Source organism: Arachis ipaensis, chromosome B6 (assembly GCF_059453495.1).
Source record: "Arachis ipaensis isolate K30076 ecotype BB chromosome B6, ASM5945349v1, whole genome shotgun sequence".
NCBI classification, from domain to species: domain Eukaryota; kingdom Viridiplantae; phylum Streptophyta; class Magnoliopsida; order Fabales; family Fabaceae; genus Arachis; species Arachis ipaensis.
Genome location: NC_142441.1, coordinates 60466201 through 60483261, shown reverse-complemented (window position 1 = coordinate 60483261; position 17061 = coordinate 60466201). Strand labels below are relative to the sequence as shown.

Here is a 17061-nt window from a genome sequence, read left to right as displayed (position 1 = left end):
GAGCTATATGAATCTGGAAATAACCTGTGTAACCATCTAAAAAGCAATAATGTGATTTACCTGACAGGCGATCCAGCATTTGATCAATGAATGGAAGTGGGTAGTGATCCTTACGGGTAGCTTGGTTGAGACGCCTGTAATCATGCAGACTCTCCAAGCATTCTGAACTCTAGTTGCTATGAGCTCTCCATGCTCATTCTTCACTGTAGTGACTCCAGACTTCTTGGGCACCACCTATACTGGACTAACCCATTCACTGTCTGAAATGGGATAGATGATACCTGTTTCTAATAGTCTAGTCACTTCCTTTTTGACAACTTCCAAGATAGTGGGATTCAATCTTCTTTGGGGTTGACGGACAGGTCTTGCTCCCTCTTCTAAAAATATTTTGTGCTCACATACTTGAGGGTTGATACCTACTATGTCTGCCAAACTCTACCTAATTGCTTTCTTATGCCTCCTCAGTACATCAAGTAACTGTTCTTCTTGTTGGGAAGTGAGTTCCCTTGCAATGATAACGGGAAACTTCTGCTCATCTTCAAGATAAGCATATTTGAGATGTGGAGGAAGAGGTTTCAGTTCCAACTTCTGATCATGGTTAGGCTCTGGATTGTCTAGAGCTTGTGAAAATGCTGAGGTGCCCTCATTGTCAGTCAAGAGGGTACCCACACTTGGACCTTGTCCAATGTGCCTCTCTTCTAACTCTTCCTTGTAAACTTCAGCTACAGTTTCATCTATGACATCACACTGGAAGATAGAATGATCTTCTGGAGGGTTGTTTATGACTCCATTCAGATTGAAGATTACTATGTAGCCATCTATTTCAAAAGAGTATGTTCCTGAAAAAGCATCCAATTTGAATTTTGATGTCTTCAGGAATAGTCTTCCAAGTAGAATTGATGATGGCTTATCTGAGTCATTATGGGGCATCTCCAAGATATAAAAATCAGTGGGAAATGTAAGCCCTTTAATGTTCACCAAAACATCTTCAGCAACTCCAGCCACTGTAATGATGCTTTTATCTGCTAACACAAAACGAGCTGCCGACCTTTTTAAGGGAGGGAGCCTCAAAATATCATATATAGACAAAGGCATTATACTAACACATGCTCTTAAATCACACATGCAACCATAAATTACTACTCCACCAATAGTAAAACTAACTATACAAGGACCTGGGTCACTACACTTCTCAGGTAATCCTCCCATTAAAGCAGATATAGAACTACCTAAAGGAATAGTTTCTAATTCATGAATTTTGTCCTTATGTATACATAAGTCTTTTAGAAACTTTGCATATTAGGTACTTGTTGAATAACATCAAAAAGAGGAACGGTTACCTCAACCTTTTTGGATATTTCTACCATTTTGGGATCGGGTTCCAGCTGCTTCCTGGGCTTCCTTGCAAGTTGTGGAAATGGAATGGGAGTGGTGTTTTCTACAGTGTCTGCGCCTCTTGGTACTTCCTCCTGTGGTTGGGCTTCTTCTTTTTCAGTTATGTCCTGTATGTCTTCTTCCTCTTCAACATCTTCTATTCCTACGACCTCTTCATATGAGGCTTGCTCTTGTGGGCTTGGCTCCTCCTGATTCCTCTCCTACAGTGTGGTTCCGGACCTTAGGGTGATGGCATTAATGCCCCCCTTCGGATTGGGTAATGGTTGAGAGGGAATTCCAGTGGAACTTGAAGGTTGGTTATTGGAATTTTGTATTGATCCAATCTGTGAGACAAGAGGTTGCAAAGTAGCGATCAGACCATTTAGACTGGCATTAATGTTATTTTCCATGGTCTGTTGACATCGCTCAAAAAATTTTAGTAGCTCTTCATTAGGAGATGAAGAAGGATGAGTAAATTGAGAGGTCTGCTGTTGGGTATTCTGTGGTCCTTAGGACTGCCTCAGGTGAGGTGCTCTATAAGGTTGGTTCTGCTGCCTGTTGTTGTTATTATTCCACCTCTGATTTCCCTGATTATCTCTGCCTCCTCTATTATTGTTATTGATGAGATATTTTGGTGAGAAACGAATCTCTCACAAAACATCACAAAACTAACCGGCAAGTGTACCGGGTCGTATCAAGTAATAAAAACTCATGGGAGTGAGGTCGATCCCACAGGGATTGATGGATCAAGCAACTTTAGTGGGTGATTAGTTTAGTCAAGCTAACATTGAGTGATTTGAGTGACAATTGAAGCCAACAGAATGTAAATGACAAGGAAAATTAAAGTGCAGAAAGTAAATTGCATTGAAACTTAAAGAGCAAGAAATGTAAATTGCAAGAATCTTAAATTGCAAGAAATGTAAATTGCATGAAATTAAAAGGGAGTGGGTGCTGGAAATTAAAAGAAAGCAGCAGATCAAGGAAAGTTAAATTGCAAGAAGAATAAAGGAAATTAGGTACTGGGATTCATGAAATCAAACACGGAAGTGTAAATGACAATCAAACAGAGAAGTAAAAGATGCAGCAGGTTCAACAGATTTGGAAAATCACTTTAAAATCAAAACAGAGAGCAACTTGGCTCAATTGCAAAATCTAAATGAGAGGTTGAAGATCTCAGGGGTTGGATGAGACTAGAGACCAAGTCTAGATCTCAATTCCTTCCTTGATCCAACAGAGAATAATTGCAGAAGAAAATAGAGAAGAAAGCAGTAAAGCGAGTTTTGATTCAAATCACAATTCACTGAAATTATGCTGACAAGTAAACAGAGAGAATTCTCAAGGTGAGATTGAAACAGAATTTCTTCAATTCTCAACCCAAGATTCAAAAACAAAGAAAAGAAAATTTAAAGAGAGCTCTTGAATCCTCGTGCTCCCTTCTGGAGCCAGCCTCCTTACAAATATGAAAATGATGCCTTATATAGGCTTCACAAAATGGAAATGAAAATGAAATTAAAAACAAATTACAATTAAATGAAATTTCTATTCTAACTATCTCTTGTGCCTCTGAGTGGTGTCAATTGGGCCTTTGCTCTTGATGGAATTGGGTTGAAAGAGGCCTTGGTTGATTGCTCTTGAAGTTTGAAGAAGAACCAAAGTGAACCAATTGAACCGGGTTTGAGGTTAGCCAAAGTTGGACCTAAAGTTTGAGCCAAAGTTAGAGGTCTAACTTTGGCTCCAACTTTTCACATCAGCAAACACAATCTGCTGGTATGGACGTTGGTGCCAACGTTAGGGGTCTAACTTTGACCCTAACGTTGGCCTCCCTTATGCACATTTATGGCGCCAACTTTGTCCTCTTGTCATGTTGCCAATTTTATGCCCAATATAGACTATCATATATGGTTGGAAAGCTCTGTATGTCAGCTTTTTAACCCACTTGGAATCACTTCAATTGGACATCTACAACTCAAGTTATGATCATTTGAAGAGGGCATGGTCGCTGGCTTTGGTGTGCAGCGTTTGAGGTAACGTTAGCCCTCAAACGTTGGCAAAAACGCCAGTTCTGGAGGCTCAAATGTATTGTCCACCCCATACTATTACACATTGTTGGAAAGCCCTGGATGTCTACTTTCCAATGCCGTTGGGAGCACATTATTTGGAGCTCTACAGCTCGAGTTATACTCCATCAAAGGTGCAGAGGTCAAGTGGCCTCACTGCATGTTGCCACCATGTTCATTTATGCACATTGCGGGGTAGCTTTCTCCCTCAATTTTAGTGTCCACCATGCAGTGCCATATATGCTTGGAAAGCTCTTGATTCCTACTTTCCAATGATTCTTGAATCACCTCATTTGGAGCTCTGTAGCTCAAGTTATTCTTGTTGGAAGTATACCCCTTGTATGTCTTGTGGTGTGTGGCGCCAACGTTAGCCTCCAAGTTAGGGGGCTAACGTTGGCGCAAACGTTGGCCCTTCTCCCTTATGTTTTCATGTGCCAACGTTAGCCTCCAAGTTAGGGGGCTAACGTTGGCGCAAACGTTGGTGCCCAGGGGAGAAACTCTCAAGTTCCAACGTTAGCCTCCAAGTTAGGGGGCTAACGTTGGAGCTAACGTTGGCCTCTTCCTTGAATGTTTATGTGCCAACGTTAGCCTCCAAGTTAGGGGGCTAACGTTGGCTCAAACGTGGGGAGCCCAGGGAGTAATCTTCATGCCTAACGTTAGCCTCCAAGTTAGGGGGCTAACGTTGGGGCTAACTTCATGCCTTCCTGGTTCAATTTTCAATTATTCCATTGTCCTCTCTTCACTCCTAGCCATTCCTCTTTGCTTCAACCTTTCTCCAAGCTTTCTTCACCTATCATTAATCAACCAAACTCATCAAAGCTATGCTCAAAATCATGAGATATTCATTCTTTCATAATATGCAAAAAATATAGCATAAAACCTCATGAAATGGCATAAATTCATACATGGTTGATTAAATCAAAGGAAGCATGAAAATCTACCCAATTGGCTTGCTTATGGCTCAAGAAAGTGCATAATTCAATTGAAAACAAAAGAAAAAGGCTAGTTAAAATAGGCTAAGATGACTTGTCATCAGTTATCCCTCCAATTCTGGTTAGAATTGTCCTGCCATCCATGGTTATTATTTCCACCTTGATTGTACCCTTGGTTGGGGCGATCATAGAAGTTATAAGTGGATGCCACCATGTTGTCTTCCTGTTGGAGTTGCGGGCATTCATCAGTATAATGGCTATAATCAGCACAAATTCCGCAAACTCTCTATGGGACTAACTGTTGGCTTTGCTGTGCTGGAGAAGGTTGAGCTTGCTGAACTTGTTGTTGATTCAATTGCATCTGCTTCAGCAAGTTGGTCATTTCACAGATACTCTGAGCTAGAGCAGTAGTCTCTCTGCTAGAGGATACTTCTTCAACGGCTTTTGAACGGCCTTGTTTCTGCATGTGGTTCCTAGTAGATTCAGCTAAGTCGCTGATCAATTGCCATGCCTCATCAGTGGTTTTGTACTTCTTCATAGACCCATTGCTAGCACTTTCCAATGTGGTCTTATCTTGGGGCCTCATGCCCTGTGTGATATAGCTGAGTAACACTATCTTGTCGATCCTGTGGTGGGAGCATGCTTCCAGAATATTATTGAAGCGCTCCCAGTATTCAAAGAGAGTCTCGTTGTCATCTTGAACAATTGTGGAAATGTCTTTCCTCAGTTTATCAGTAACTTCAGATGGAAAGAATTTCTCCAAAAACTCTTTTCTGAGCGTATCCCAGTTGGATATATTTTCTAGGGGTTGAGTGTAGTACCACTCTCTTGCTTTTCCCTTAAGAGAAAACGGGAAAGCTTTCAGCAAAATTGAAGTTTCATCAGCACTATCACGCCTGACAGCAGAACAGGCTGCCTGAAAATCTCTCAGGTGCTTGATAGGCTCTTGAGCAGGTAAGCCATGAAACTTGGGCATCAAATTGAGCAGTGCGGTCTTTATTTCAAAATCTGTAGCCACTGCTGGGTGATGCGCTTGAAACGGTTGCATTGTAAAATTAGGGGCTCCTTCCTCCTGGATGGTAACTCTTCTGGCTGCCGCCATGTTACCTGTACGAAAATCAACCGAAGCAATAGAACGGGGGCTGGTTTCTTCCTCAGATGGCGTTTCAAATCCGCCCTCAGAGGGGACTAACCGACGCCGAGCTCGCCTTATTCGTGAGATGGTTCTTTCAATCTCAGGATCGAATATTGGCAAGCGTGGATAAGGAAGTGAACGCGTCATCTAGCGAAAGAAACATGCAGCTCATAATAGAAAATAAAATAAAATACAAATAAATAAATTCTAATTAATAACGTTAGCACTCTATTGCAACTCTGATGCGGGGAAAACTTGTCTCTCAACAAATCTTCCTTCGGCAAGTGTACCGAAGTTGTCGTCAAGTAAAAACTCACAATAGAGTGAGGTCGAATCCCACAGGGACTGATTGATCAAGCAACTTTAATTAGAAGAATGTTCTAGTTGAGCGAATCCAGAAATTGGGTTGAGAGTTGCAGAAAATAAAATGGCGGGAATATAAATAGCAGAAAAGTAAATGCTAGAATTAAAGGACTGGAAGTAAATGACTGAAAATAAGTTGCAGAATTGTAAATAGGAATGGGGGATTTGCTCATAAAAGTAAATCGCAGAAATTAAAGAGAATGGGTAAGATCAGAGATGGGGAGTTCATTGGGCTTAGGAGATATTGCAATTCTCCGGATCAAGTTCATTTTCATCTCTTCCTCAATCAATGCACTCATTGATCTCCTTGGCAATCTTAAGTGATTGAATTACAATTCCTTGCAATTCAATCTCTCAAATCTTGATCAATAGCCAATTCCTTGGTCAATTGCTCATGAGAAGAGATGAAGTATGGTCACTGATTATACCACATGCATTTCCCAAACCAAGTATTGAGAGGGTTACAGTCACATACCCATCCAAACCCAATTTGGTCCAGCATGAGAAAGCATTTCTATCTTGATCTCTTCATTCCTCTTCCAAGGTTCAAAAGAGATCCAAGTTTGAATAGCTTCTCTTCCAAGATAACTACTCAATTGGATGAAGATCGAAAGCTTTCAAGTAAAATCAAGAGGAAAGATAGAAGAAGAACAATGAAAATTAGTATTGATCCATCAAATTACAACAGAGCTCCTTAACCCAATGAAAGGGGTTTAGTTGTTCATAGCTCTTGAAAATAAAAACAAAGATGGAGAATACATCATAAAACTAGAAATTGCAAAGAAAGTAAATACAGAGAGTAGTTCCTCAGCCTCCAGAACTATTTTACAATTCAAAGCTACTCCTATATATACTAGTCTTCTCAGCTTCTAGTTCACTCTTCAAGTCTTGGGCCTTTGGATCTTGAGTTTGAAGCACTTCCTTTCTTTATTTGGGCTTGGCTTTACTTGCAGAGAGAAAGTGTGGAGTGGGCAGAGACTTAAGCTCAGGGCGTAAGGAGTGTTAATCATTTAGTGAAAGTCCAAGTTCGGGAACGTTAGTGACACTTAAAATTGTCACTAACGTTCCAATGCACCCCTTTTGCCTTACGTTAAATCCCACGTTAACTAGGTTAACGTGGCTTTTAATGTTGCCTTGTCAACCTTCGAGAACGTTAGTGACAATGTTGAGTGTCACTAACGTTGGCTTCTCTTCCCCCCTTAACGTTAGAGGCCACGTTAACTAGGTTAACATGGCTTCTAACGTGGCCACTTATGAGTGATTGCCAACGTTAGTGACAATGTTGAGTGTCACTAACGTTGGCTCAACTTCTCTTCTCCACGTTAGAGTTCACGTTAACTTGGTTAACGTGACTCTCTAACGTGGGCATTGATGGCTTTTTTGAGAGTGTTATTGGCAATCACTTTTCTCATTAATCTTTGCAAGTTACCTCCCCTTTCTTGCTCCTTTTTTGTCCTGAAATCAAGCAACAAAGTGCATCAAAGCTCTAGTCCAAGTCATGAGTAATGCAACATAATATTTGTCACTAAACTTATGCAAAATCCTCATGAAATCATGTAAAATGCACAATGTATGCTTGAGTCAAGGCATAAGTGAATATTTATCCAAAACTAGCTTATTTCCTAAAGAAATGCATGAAACTAACCTAAAAATAGTAAAGAAAAGGTCAGTGAAACTGGCCAAAATGCCCTGGCATCACAACACCAAACTTAAAGCTTGCTTGTTCCTAAGCAAGTACTGGAACAAGAGAATGATGAATGGAATATCCAGAGGAATGAGTCATCCTTGTGGAAGTCATATTACTGATTTTATGGTGGTTTCATGCATAGCAACTTAGGTTCATTCCATTACTGGCTTTCAGACCTTTATCCTATCCTAAAACACCCACTTTGTTCATATCCCATGAGACTTTTATTCATTGATCCTTTTATTGTTATTACAAGGGTTGTTTGTGTTATTTAGGCTAAGTGCTCTGTAAGGGGGCAACTCTTTAAGATAAGCTTTCAGCCAACACTCCCGAACCAGTTGGTTCAAGGTGCTAGGTGTTGAGACACCCCTAAGGACTTACTCCCTCAAGCCTATCCCCCATACATACACACTACAGACATTTAGTTTATTTATTTTCTTTTCTTGAGACCTTGGTGTCCAGCACCTCTTTGGGTTACTAAGTGTTCTGTAGTGAAGGTTACTCTTGATAATGGACTTTCAGCTGATAATCCCGAGTTAGTTAACCCAAGTTACCAAGTGATAAGGCACCCCTAAGAGCTTATTCATCCAAGTATATCCCTCACATAGGAGCACCACAGACACTTGCCTCAAGCTTAAAACCATTGATGCCTAGCCTTATTGCTTACTCTTTTTCTTTTGTTTTTCACTTCCATTGTTCTTTCCCTTTTCTCTTCTTAGGATCTTGTTATTAACTTAGTCTCATGAGTGTATTCAAAGCAAAGTATTCAGGATAGATATTTGTCTTCCTAGCCTTGTGGTTGAACCAACTTAGCTAACTTATGACTACCCCAAAGATTCATGAATGCACTTCCACAATATGAACTCTACTCTGGTCTTTTGAAAACAATCATTCTCTTCTTCATTTGATTTAAAAAGGGACAAGCTTACAAGTAAATAAGGGAGTGATGCAGTGACATAATGACCAGTAATCATGGACTCTCTTCAATACCAAAAACTAAAAATAACATGATTTGAAAAAGGTTTAAACATATCATGGAAGCAAGTTCTATTTCATACAAGATCTTCCTTATTTAAAACACGGAGAAAGATGGAACAAAGAAGGAACTCCACCACCTTTTACTGTTGTGGGTGTCCACGCTCTTTTCCTTGCTTGTCCTCCTTGTTTCCTCTTGCATTTCCTCGCATCCGTGCCAATCTTGCTTGCTTCCAATCCTCAAGTGCCTTCCTCACTAACTCATGACTCTCTTCCACCCTTTGTCTTTCCCTTCGTGCTAATTCATCCTTTATTTCATCATACTTGGCTATTCCTGGATGCAATATTGGCAGCTGTCCCACTAAGTAGCCGAGCCTGGCTTGAGTATTTATCTGATGTCCTGTTTGATTCATGTAAACTCCTTCTGCGAATGCCCTTTGCTCGTCCAATAGTTCTGCCTGTTCTATTTGTCTTCGATGCATCTCATGTATGTGTGCCCCTTGATGTGCTTGGATGTTGATTAGCCTCTGGGTGGATTCTTGTTGCTCGTTTTGCCTTTGTTCCATCCTGTTGAATGCTTCTCCCCATTGTTGTCCTTGGCTTAATTGCTGTTCCATCATTTGCCTTTGCCACTCATCTTGCTGCTCCATCATCTATAGTTGAAGCTCTTTCTGTGCTCCTTGGCTTTCCAAATATTGTCTAGATAAGCCATCAATGACTTCCTGTAATTGGTGCATGTCCAAGGTCTGTGGTGCTTGTCCCTCTAAGACTTGTCCTTCAACTACTTGAGGAGCTGTCCTCTTTCTTTGCTTCCGTTGAGGCAGGGGGAGTGCTGCAGCATTCATCCTTCAGACCGTTATTGGAATGCCTTCCTTTATCCAAACGGGGTCCTCATCTTCAAAAACCACTCTAGCTTTCTTGCATATTCGGTAAATGGTGCTGGGGTAACCCAATGTTCCTCTTGAGTTGCTTTTCTCTGCCATCTTTCTAATTCCTTGAGCTATGATCTCATGAACTTTGATTTCTCCTCCCTTGAGTATACAATGCAACATCGTTGCTCTCTCGAGATTCACCTCCGAGTTGTTTGCAGCTAGGAGAATAGACCTCCTTACTAGCTCGAACCACCCCTTAGCTTCAGGAGTGAGATCTGTCCTCTTAATGAACTTTGGTTTATTTCCTGCACCCCTTTCCCAGTCAGCTCCTGGTACACAAAGGTCTAGTAAAAGCTGGTCATAATTGGGGTTGTTGTCCAATCTTAAGTGGTAACTTTCTTCTTCAAATGGTATAGACCGTAGCTTCAATGCCCTCATTACACTCATGGGACCAAAATCCACCATTGTTCCTCTCACAAAGCTTGTATATGACTCATCTTTCTTATCATACCTGACTGCATTTGCATAAAATTATCGTATGAGATTTGCATTCACCTTAGTGACCGGGTTAGTGAGAAGCTCCCATCTTCTCCTTTCTACCTTCTCTGTGATTTCGGGGCATTCAGTCTTCTTAACTTGAAATCCCAGCTCATAAATGATTTCCTTATCAACCATCCACCCGTACTGCAATGCATGATGCAAGCTTCTAAATCTCTTCTCATCATATGGGTGTTCTTCCATGGGTTCCTTCCCCTCCCTTCTCTTAGAACTTAAAGATGCCATGAATGATGATTTAATATGTGAAGGTGGTAAGGTTATGGAGACTTTTGGTTGTTTAGGGTTTTATGGCAATGAGGAGAGTGAGGGGAGGAATGTTTATAATTGGATAGGGGGTGTATTGTACCGAAATGAAGAGTGGTGAAGGTGTGTGATGACAATGAAGGGTGGTATGGACAAGGGTTGTTTATATAGAGAAGTTGTGAGAGAATGGAGGGTGTAGATTGATGAAGTGGTCACTTGATGGACGGTTGGGGTTATGCATGGCTAGAAGACAAGGATCATGACTTTATGATGGGGATTGCTCGGTCTTCTAAGGGTCCCTTTTTTCAATGTTGCATGGCAACATTTTCCAACGTATTCCCTCTTTAGAACAAGTGTGTAACCCCTCTTCTTTAAGTGGCGAAGTCTCCCATTTAATTGTCCCATCAATCCCTTTTTATGCTTCTTTTCCTTTCCTATAAAGATTTGAAATAAGGAAATTAATAATAAAAAAAAATTCAAACTCTACGGCTAGAAATAAAGGAAAGAAAGGTTTTGAATATTTATTTATGAATTCCAACTAACTAACTAACTATTGGTGATTCCTTATATGCATTTTGGTGGCACCATGAGGTGACACCAAACTTAGTTTGAAGCAATGTGATGAAAAGTTTTGTGTTCAAAGCTTCCAAGACTAGCATGCAACTTGGTTTGCTTTGAACACCAAACTTGTTCCTCACTATATTCTGCATAAGAAGATTTTCACCAATTGTTCGTTAAGTTTGGATTGAAGCTCATAAAGATAGACTTATTCATAATCTTCTGAAAGCATATAAAACATGGGTTGCCTCCCATGAAGCGCTTCTTTAGCGTCACTAGCTTGACGTTTTTCCTTCATCATGGTGGTTGGTAGTGCTTAAAGTCCTCCCCTCTTGCTGTGGACTTGTATCCATTGGTTGGATCAATGATCTCCATACGTTCCAGGGAAAGAACTCTGTTGATAGTGAAGACCTTGGGTAATTGAGATGGTACAGTAGGGAGATTAGGGGGAATATCTGGGAAGTAAGCTGAGACAACTCTATCCCCTGGAGAGAAGTCTTCCGTAGGGATCTTCTTGTTCCTCCATCTCCTTGGTACCTTCTTCTTTGTTTCTTTTGAGGTTGCCTTCCCCTTGGTGACCTCTTTTCTCCAAGGAGTTGTGATGTTGTCTTCACCTGCCTCTAGAGGTTTGGGTTCCTCCAACTTTTCCTTGAGCTGTGACAATTGTTGTTTTCCATGTTTGTCAATTAAGGGGATCTCAGAATGAACTGGCTGTGCTTCAGTGCTTGTTTCCTCCTTTAGTGTCTCTTTATCATTTGTGCTCAGTTCCTTGTCCTCTTGATCTGTTTCTTGTGAGAGTTTGAAAACATTGACGCTGAGTTGTTCATCATGGATTCTCAATATTAGCTCCCCTTTCTCTACATCAATAAGTTCTCTGGCTGTAGCTAGGAATGGTCTTCCCAATATGATTGGATGAGTGTGACTTTCTTCCATGTCCAGAATGACAAAATCTGTTGGGAGAAAGTACTTCCCAACTTTTAGCAACACATTTTCCACCACTCCTATTGCTTGTTTTTGAGTTTTGTCAGCCAGTCTGATAATGACATCTGTGGGCATTATCTCATTGATCTGCAGCCTTTTCACCAGGGATAAGGGCAGTAAGTTGATGCTGGCCCCTAGATCACATAGTGCTCTGTCGAACATGTTTTCTCCTATGGCACAAGGTATATGAAAACTTCCTGGGTCTCTTCTTTTTGTAGGCAACTCAGGTTGAATAAGGGCACTACATTCCTTATTCATCACTATAGTCTGCCCTCCCTTGAGTGAGCTTTTCTTGGGAAGAAGTTCCTTCATATACTTGATGAATGCAGGCATTTGTTGAATTGCCTTGATGAATGGTATGTTCACATGCAGAGATGCAAACAAGTCTAGGAACCTTGAGTATATCCATTTTCCCACAGCACCATTGAGCAGTTGAGGGAATGGTGCATAGAGCTTCAGCAGCTCTTGTTGTGAGATTTCTGGTTCTTTGTGATCTCTGTCCTCCTCCTTTGTTGAGTTGTCTTCAGGTTGTTTGCACATTTTGCCTTGCTTGTCTTCAGTCTCTTGATCACTTGTAGTGACCATTTTGCAATCTTCCCATCTTACATTCTTCGCTTCTCCCTTGGGGTTTTTCTCCGTGTCACTTGGGAAGCTATCAGTAGGTTTGGGAATCTTCTCAGATAAATATCCCACCTGGAATTCCAGCTTCCTAATAGTTTCTCCCTGGTTCTTAATATTGGCTCGCACCTCCTCTTTGAACACCTTATTTTCTTGAATCTCTTGGCTTATTCCTTCAAGTAGGGCTTCAATCTTAGAGAGCCTGTCATCAATTGATGAGTGGTTCGGAGCAGATGTGCTATTTTGGTTTTGATAAGTATGTGGAGAAGTGTTGTTGTGGGGGTGTTGAGATGTCCTCTGGGTGAATTGTTGGTGAGCTGCATTGTTGTTGGAGTTGTAACGTCTCTGGTCTTGGTTTTGATCTTGCTCACTTCCCCACCCAAAGTTCGGGTGATTTCTCCATCCAGGGTTGTAAGTCTTGGAGTATGGATCATAGTTTTTCCTTGGTGAATTCCCAATGTAGTTGGCTTGCTCCTGACTCCTTTCTGCTTCTTGGTTTACTCCTTCTTGTGTTGTTGATGAAGTGGAGATTGCTGCTACTTGGTTCATCTCCATCTTCTTGATGAGGTCAGCCAACTGCTGAGTAATGAGCTTGTTTTGGGCCAACAGAGCATCTACATTGTTTAGCTCCATCACTCCTCTTGTGTTCCCTTTTTCGGAAGCATAGAAGTAGTCGTTTTCTGCTACTGTTTCAATAACATCTATGGCTTCCTCAATGGTCTTCTTCTTGTTCAAGGACCCTCCAAATGAATGGTCTACTGCCTTCTTTGACTCATAAGAGAGCCCTTCATAGAAAATGTGCAGCTGGACCCATTCGTTGAACATGTCAGGTGGACACCTCCTTGTTAAGTCTTTAAACCTCTCCCATGCTTCATACAGAGTCTCACCATCCTGTTGCCTGAAGGTTTGAACCTCAGCTCTTAGCCTATTGATTCATTGAGGAGGGTAGAATCTTGCTAAGAATTTGTTCACCACATCCTCCCAAGTTGTCAAGCTCTCCCTTGGGAAGGATTCCAGCCACTTGGCTGCCTTGTCTCTGAGTGAGAAGGGAAATAAGAGCAATCTATAGGCGTCAGGATGAACACCATTAGATTTCACTGTGTCACATATTCTCAGGAAGGTGGTCAAATGTTGGTTGGGATCTTCTTGAACACCTCCTCCAAACGAACAGTTGTTCTGAACAAGGGTGATGACCTGTGGTTTAAGTTCAAAGTTGTTGGCATGGATTGTTGGCTTTTGGATGCTACTTCCACAATTGCCTGGGTTTGGATTAATGTAAGAGCCCAAAACTCTTCTATCCTCCCCAGCATGATTTGCTCCACCTCCTCTGCCATGGTTGTGAGTCTCTTCTTCATGATAATTTTCCATGTTTTCTTCCATATTTGGTTCAAAGTATTCCTCAAACTGTTCCTCCTTTTCTTCAGCACCAACTACTCGTTTTCCTTTTGCCTCCCTCCTTAGTCTAAGGAAGGTTCTCTCTGGTTCAGAATCAAAGGAAGTTGAAGCCGCGCTTCTTCTCCCTGTCATACAACCAACAAGTACAAGCAGAGAAAATAGGTGCAGACAGTCTTTGTGTCAGAATTGATGTTAGTTGTGGGTGATACAATATATCAAACAGTTAGTGGGTTAGCAAACAGAATTGAAAATAACAAAGAGAAACAAAAGAGTAGATGGAGAAGGGAAGAAGTTTAACTAAAACAAAAAGTAAATCACTCAAACAGAAAATGAAATACACAAAATAAAATGCTCAATCTAGTGATCTTCCAATCTAATCATTGTTGATGCACAATCAATCCCCGGCAATGGCGCCATAAACTTGATGCGGGGAAAACTTATCTCTCAACAAATCTTCCTTCGGCAAGTGTACCGAAGTTGTCGTCAAGTAAAAACTCACAATAGAGTGAGGTCGAATCCCACAGGGATTAATTGATCAAGCAACTTTAATTAGAAGAATGTTCTAGTTGAGCGAATCCAAAAATTGGGTTGAGAGTTGCAGAAAATAAAATGGCGGGAATGTAAATAGCAGAAAAGTAAATGCTAGAATTAAAGGACTGGAAGTAAATGACTGAAAATAAATTGCAGAATTGTAAATGGGAATGGGGGATTTGCTCATAAAAGTAAATCGCAGAAATTAAAGAGAATGGATAAGATCAGAGATGGGGAGTTCATTGGGCTTAGGAGATATTGCAATTCTCCGGATCAAGTTCATTTTCATCTCTTCCTCAATTAATGCACTCATTGATCTCCTTGGCAATCTTAAGTGATTGAATTACAATTCCTTGCAATTCAATCTCTCAAATCTTGATCAATAGCCAATTCCTTGGTCAATTGCTCATGAGAAGAGATGAAGTATGGTCACTGATTATACCACATGCATTTCCCAAACCAAGTATTGAGAGGGTTACAGTCACATACCCATCCAAACCCAATTTGGTCCAGCATGAGAAAGCATTTCTAGCTTGATCTCTTCATTCCTCTTCCAAGGTTCAAAAAAGATCCAAGTTTGAATAGCTTCTCTTCCAAGATAACTACTCAATTGGATGAAGATCGAAAGCTTTCAAGTAAAATCAAGAGGAAAGATAGAAGAAGAACAATGAAAATTAGTATTGATCCATCAAATTACAACAGAGCTCCCTAACCCAATGAAAGGGGTTTAGTTGTTCATAGCTCTTGAAAATGAAAACAAAGATGGAGAATACATCATAAAACTAGAAATTGCAAAGAAAGTAAATACAGAGAGTAGTTCCTCAGCCTCCAGAACTATTTTACAATACAAAGCTACTCCTATATATACTACTCTTCTCAGCTTCTAGTTCACTCTTCAAGTCTTGGGCCTTTGGATCTTGAGTTTGAAGCAATTCCTTTCTTTATTTGGGCTTGGCTTTACTTGTAGAGAGAAAGTGCAGAGTGGGCAGAGACTTAAGCTCAGGGCGTAAGGAGTGTTAATCATTTAGTGAAAGTCCAAGTTCGGGAACGTTAGTGATACTTAACATTGTCACTAACGTTCCAATGCACCCCTTTTGCCTTACATTAAAACCCACGTTACCTAGGTTAACGTGGCTTTTAACGTTGCCTTGTCAACCTTCGAGAACGTTAGTGACATTCAACATTGTCACTAACGTTCTAATGTGCCCCTAGGTCTCACATTAGAGTCCACGTTAACTAGGTTAACGTGGCTTCTAACGTGGCCATCTTTTAGCCATCCCAACGTTAGTGACAATGTTGAGTGTCACTAATGTTGGCTCATCTTTCATTTCTCATCGTTAGCTTCCACGTTAACCAAGTTAACGTGAAAGTTAACGTGACTCTTGGGGGTTATGTGGTTGCTTCAATGTTAGTGACAATGTTGAGTGTCACTAACATTGTCGACAACTCTTCATCCTCTACGTTAGTTCCCACGTTAACCAAGTTAACGTGGGAGTTAACGTGGTACTTAGCACCATAGGCCAACGTTAGTGACAATGTTGAGTGTCACTAACGTTGGCTTCTCTTCCCCCCCTTTAACGTTAGAGGCCACGTTAACTAGGTTAACGTGGCTTCTAACGTGGCCACTTATGAGTGATTGCCAACGTTAGTGACAATGTTGAGTGTCACTAACGTTGGCTCAACTTCTCTTCTCCACGTTAGAGTTCACGTTAACTTGGTTAACGTGACTCTCTAACGTGGGCATTGATGGCTTTTTTGAGTGTGTTATTGGCAATCACTTTTCTCATTAATCTTTGCAATTTACCTCCCCTTTCTTGCTCCTTTTTGGTCCTGAAATCAAGCAACAAAGTGCATCAAAACTCTAGTCCAAGTCAGGAGTAATGCAACATAATATTTGTCACTAAACTTATGCAAAATCCTCATGAAATCATGTAAAATGCACAATGTATGCTTGAGTCAAGGCATAAGTGAATATTTACCCAAAACTAGCTTATTTCCTAAAGAAATGCATGAAACTAACCTAAAAACAGTAAAGAAAAGGTCAGTGAAACTAGCCAAAATTCCCTGGCATCACACTCCCCGGCAACGGCGCCAAAAATTGATGCGGGCAGAAATTTGGCGAATTAAGAATTGTTAAAATATATACGTTGCAAGTATAGTTCTTAATTCGTCTGAAATCCGCCTATCAATTTAGAAAGATGTCACAGAAAATTGAAATTAAAATACTAGGAGTATGAATCCCAGGTCGTCTCCCAACGAGTTGCAGAAAAGTGTGCTATTTTATTAATCAGAGATTTTCAAAAAGGGTTGAATTGAGCAAACAGGAAATTAAATTGGGAATTTGAATAATGTAAATAAAAGCCTTGACTGGGAATTGATTAGTTGGAATCCCTATTATTGTTGGAATGCTCTCAGGATTAATTGACAATTGAGGGTTGTCCTGTTTAGTTATCCTTCACTAGGTAAAGGAAAGTCAAACAAGTTGGAATGCTACGTCCGTTCACAAGTTGCAATCCACTTAATTAAAAGGGATTGGTGTTAGTGATTAGGAGGCAATCTAACCACAAACCCAATTACATTTTTTCTTTCAAGCCTCCCAACTCAAGGGTTCCTTTCAATCAATTCCCCATCAAGTTAGGGAACTACTCGCTCATTGTGAATGTAAAATTCATAGCATATAAAAAGGAATTAAAGGAAGACATTATAAATAAAAATCGAAATAGTCAATTAAAAATAAAGGTGATCCTTGTATTAAATAATCCTAAAAATATTCCAATGGTAA

At 40.6% G+C, this 17061-nt stretch overlaps 1 non-coding gene and 1 pseudogene across 1 annotated transcript; one reads left to right on the top strand and one right to left on the bottom strand.

Moving 5' to 3' along the window:
- The window catches only part of LOC148555768 (uncharacterized), a 102215-nt pseudogene that overhangs the window by 44670 nt on the left and 40484 nt on the right, over window positions 1–17061 (bottom strand).
- Window positions 13177–13280, top strand: LOC148555770 (small nucleolar RNA R71). The gene has a single exon (XR_015886860.1). It is a non-coding gene; the product is annotated as a small nucleolar RNA R71 (small nucleolar RNA).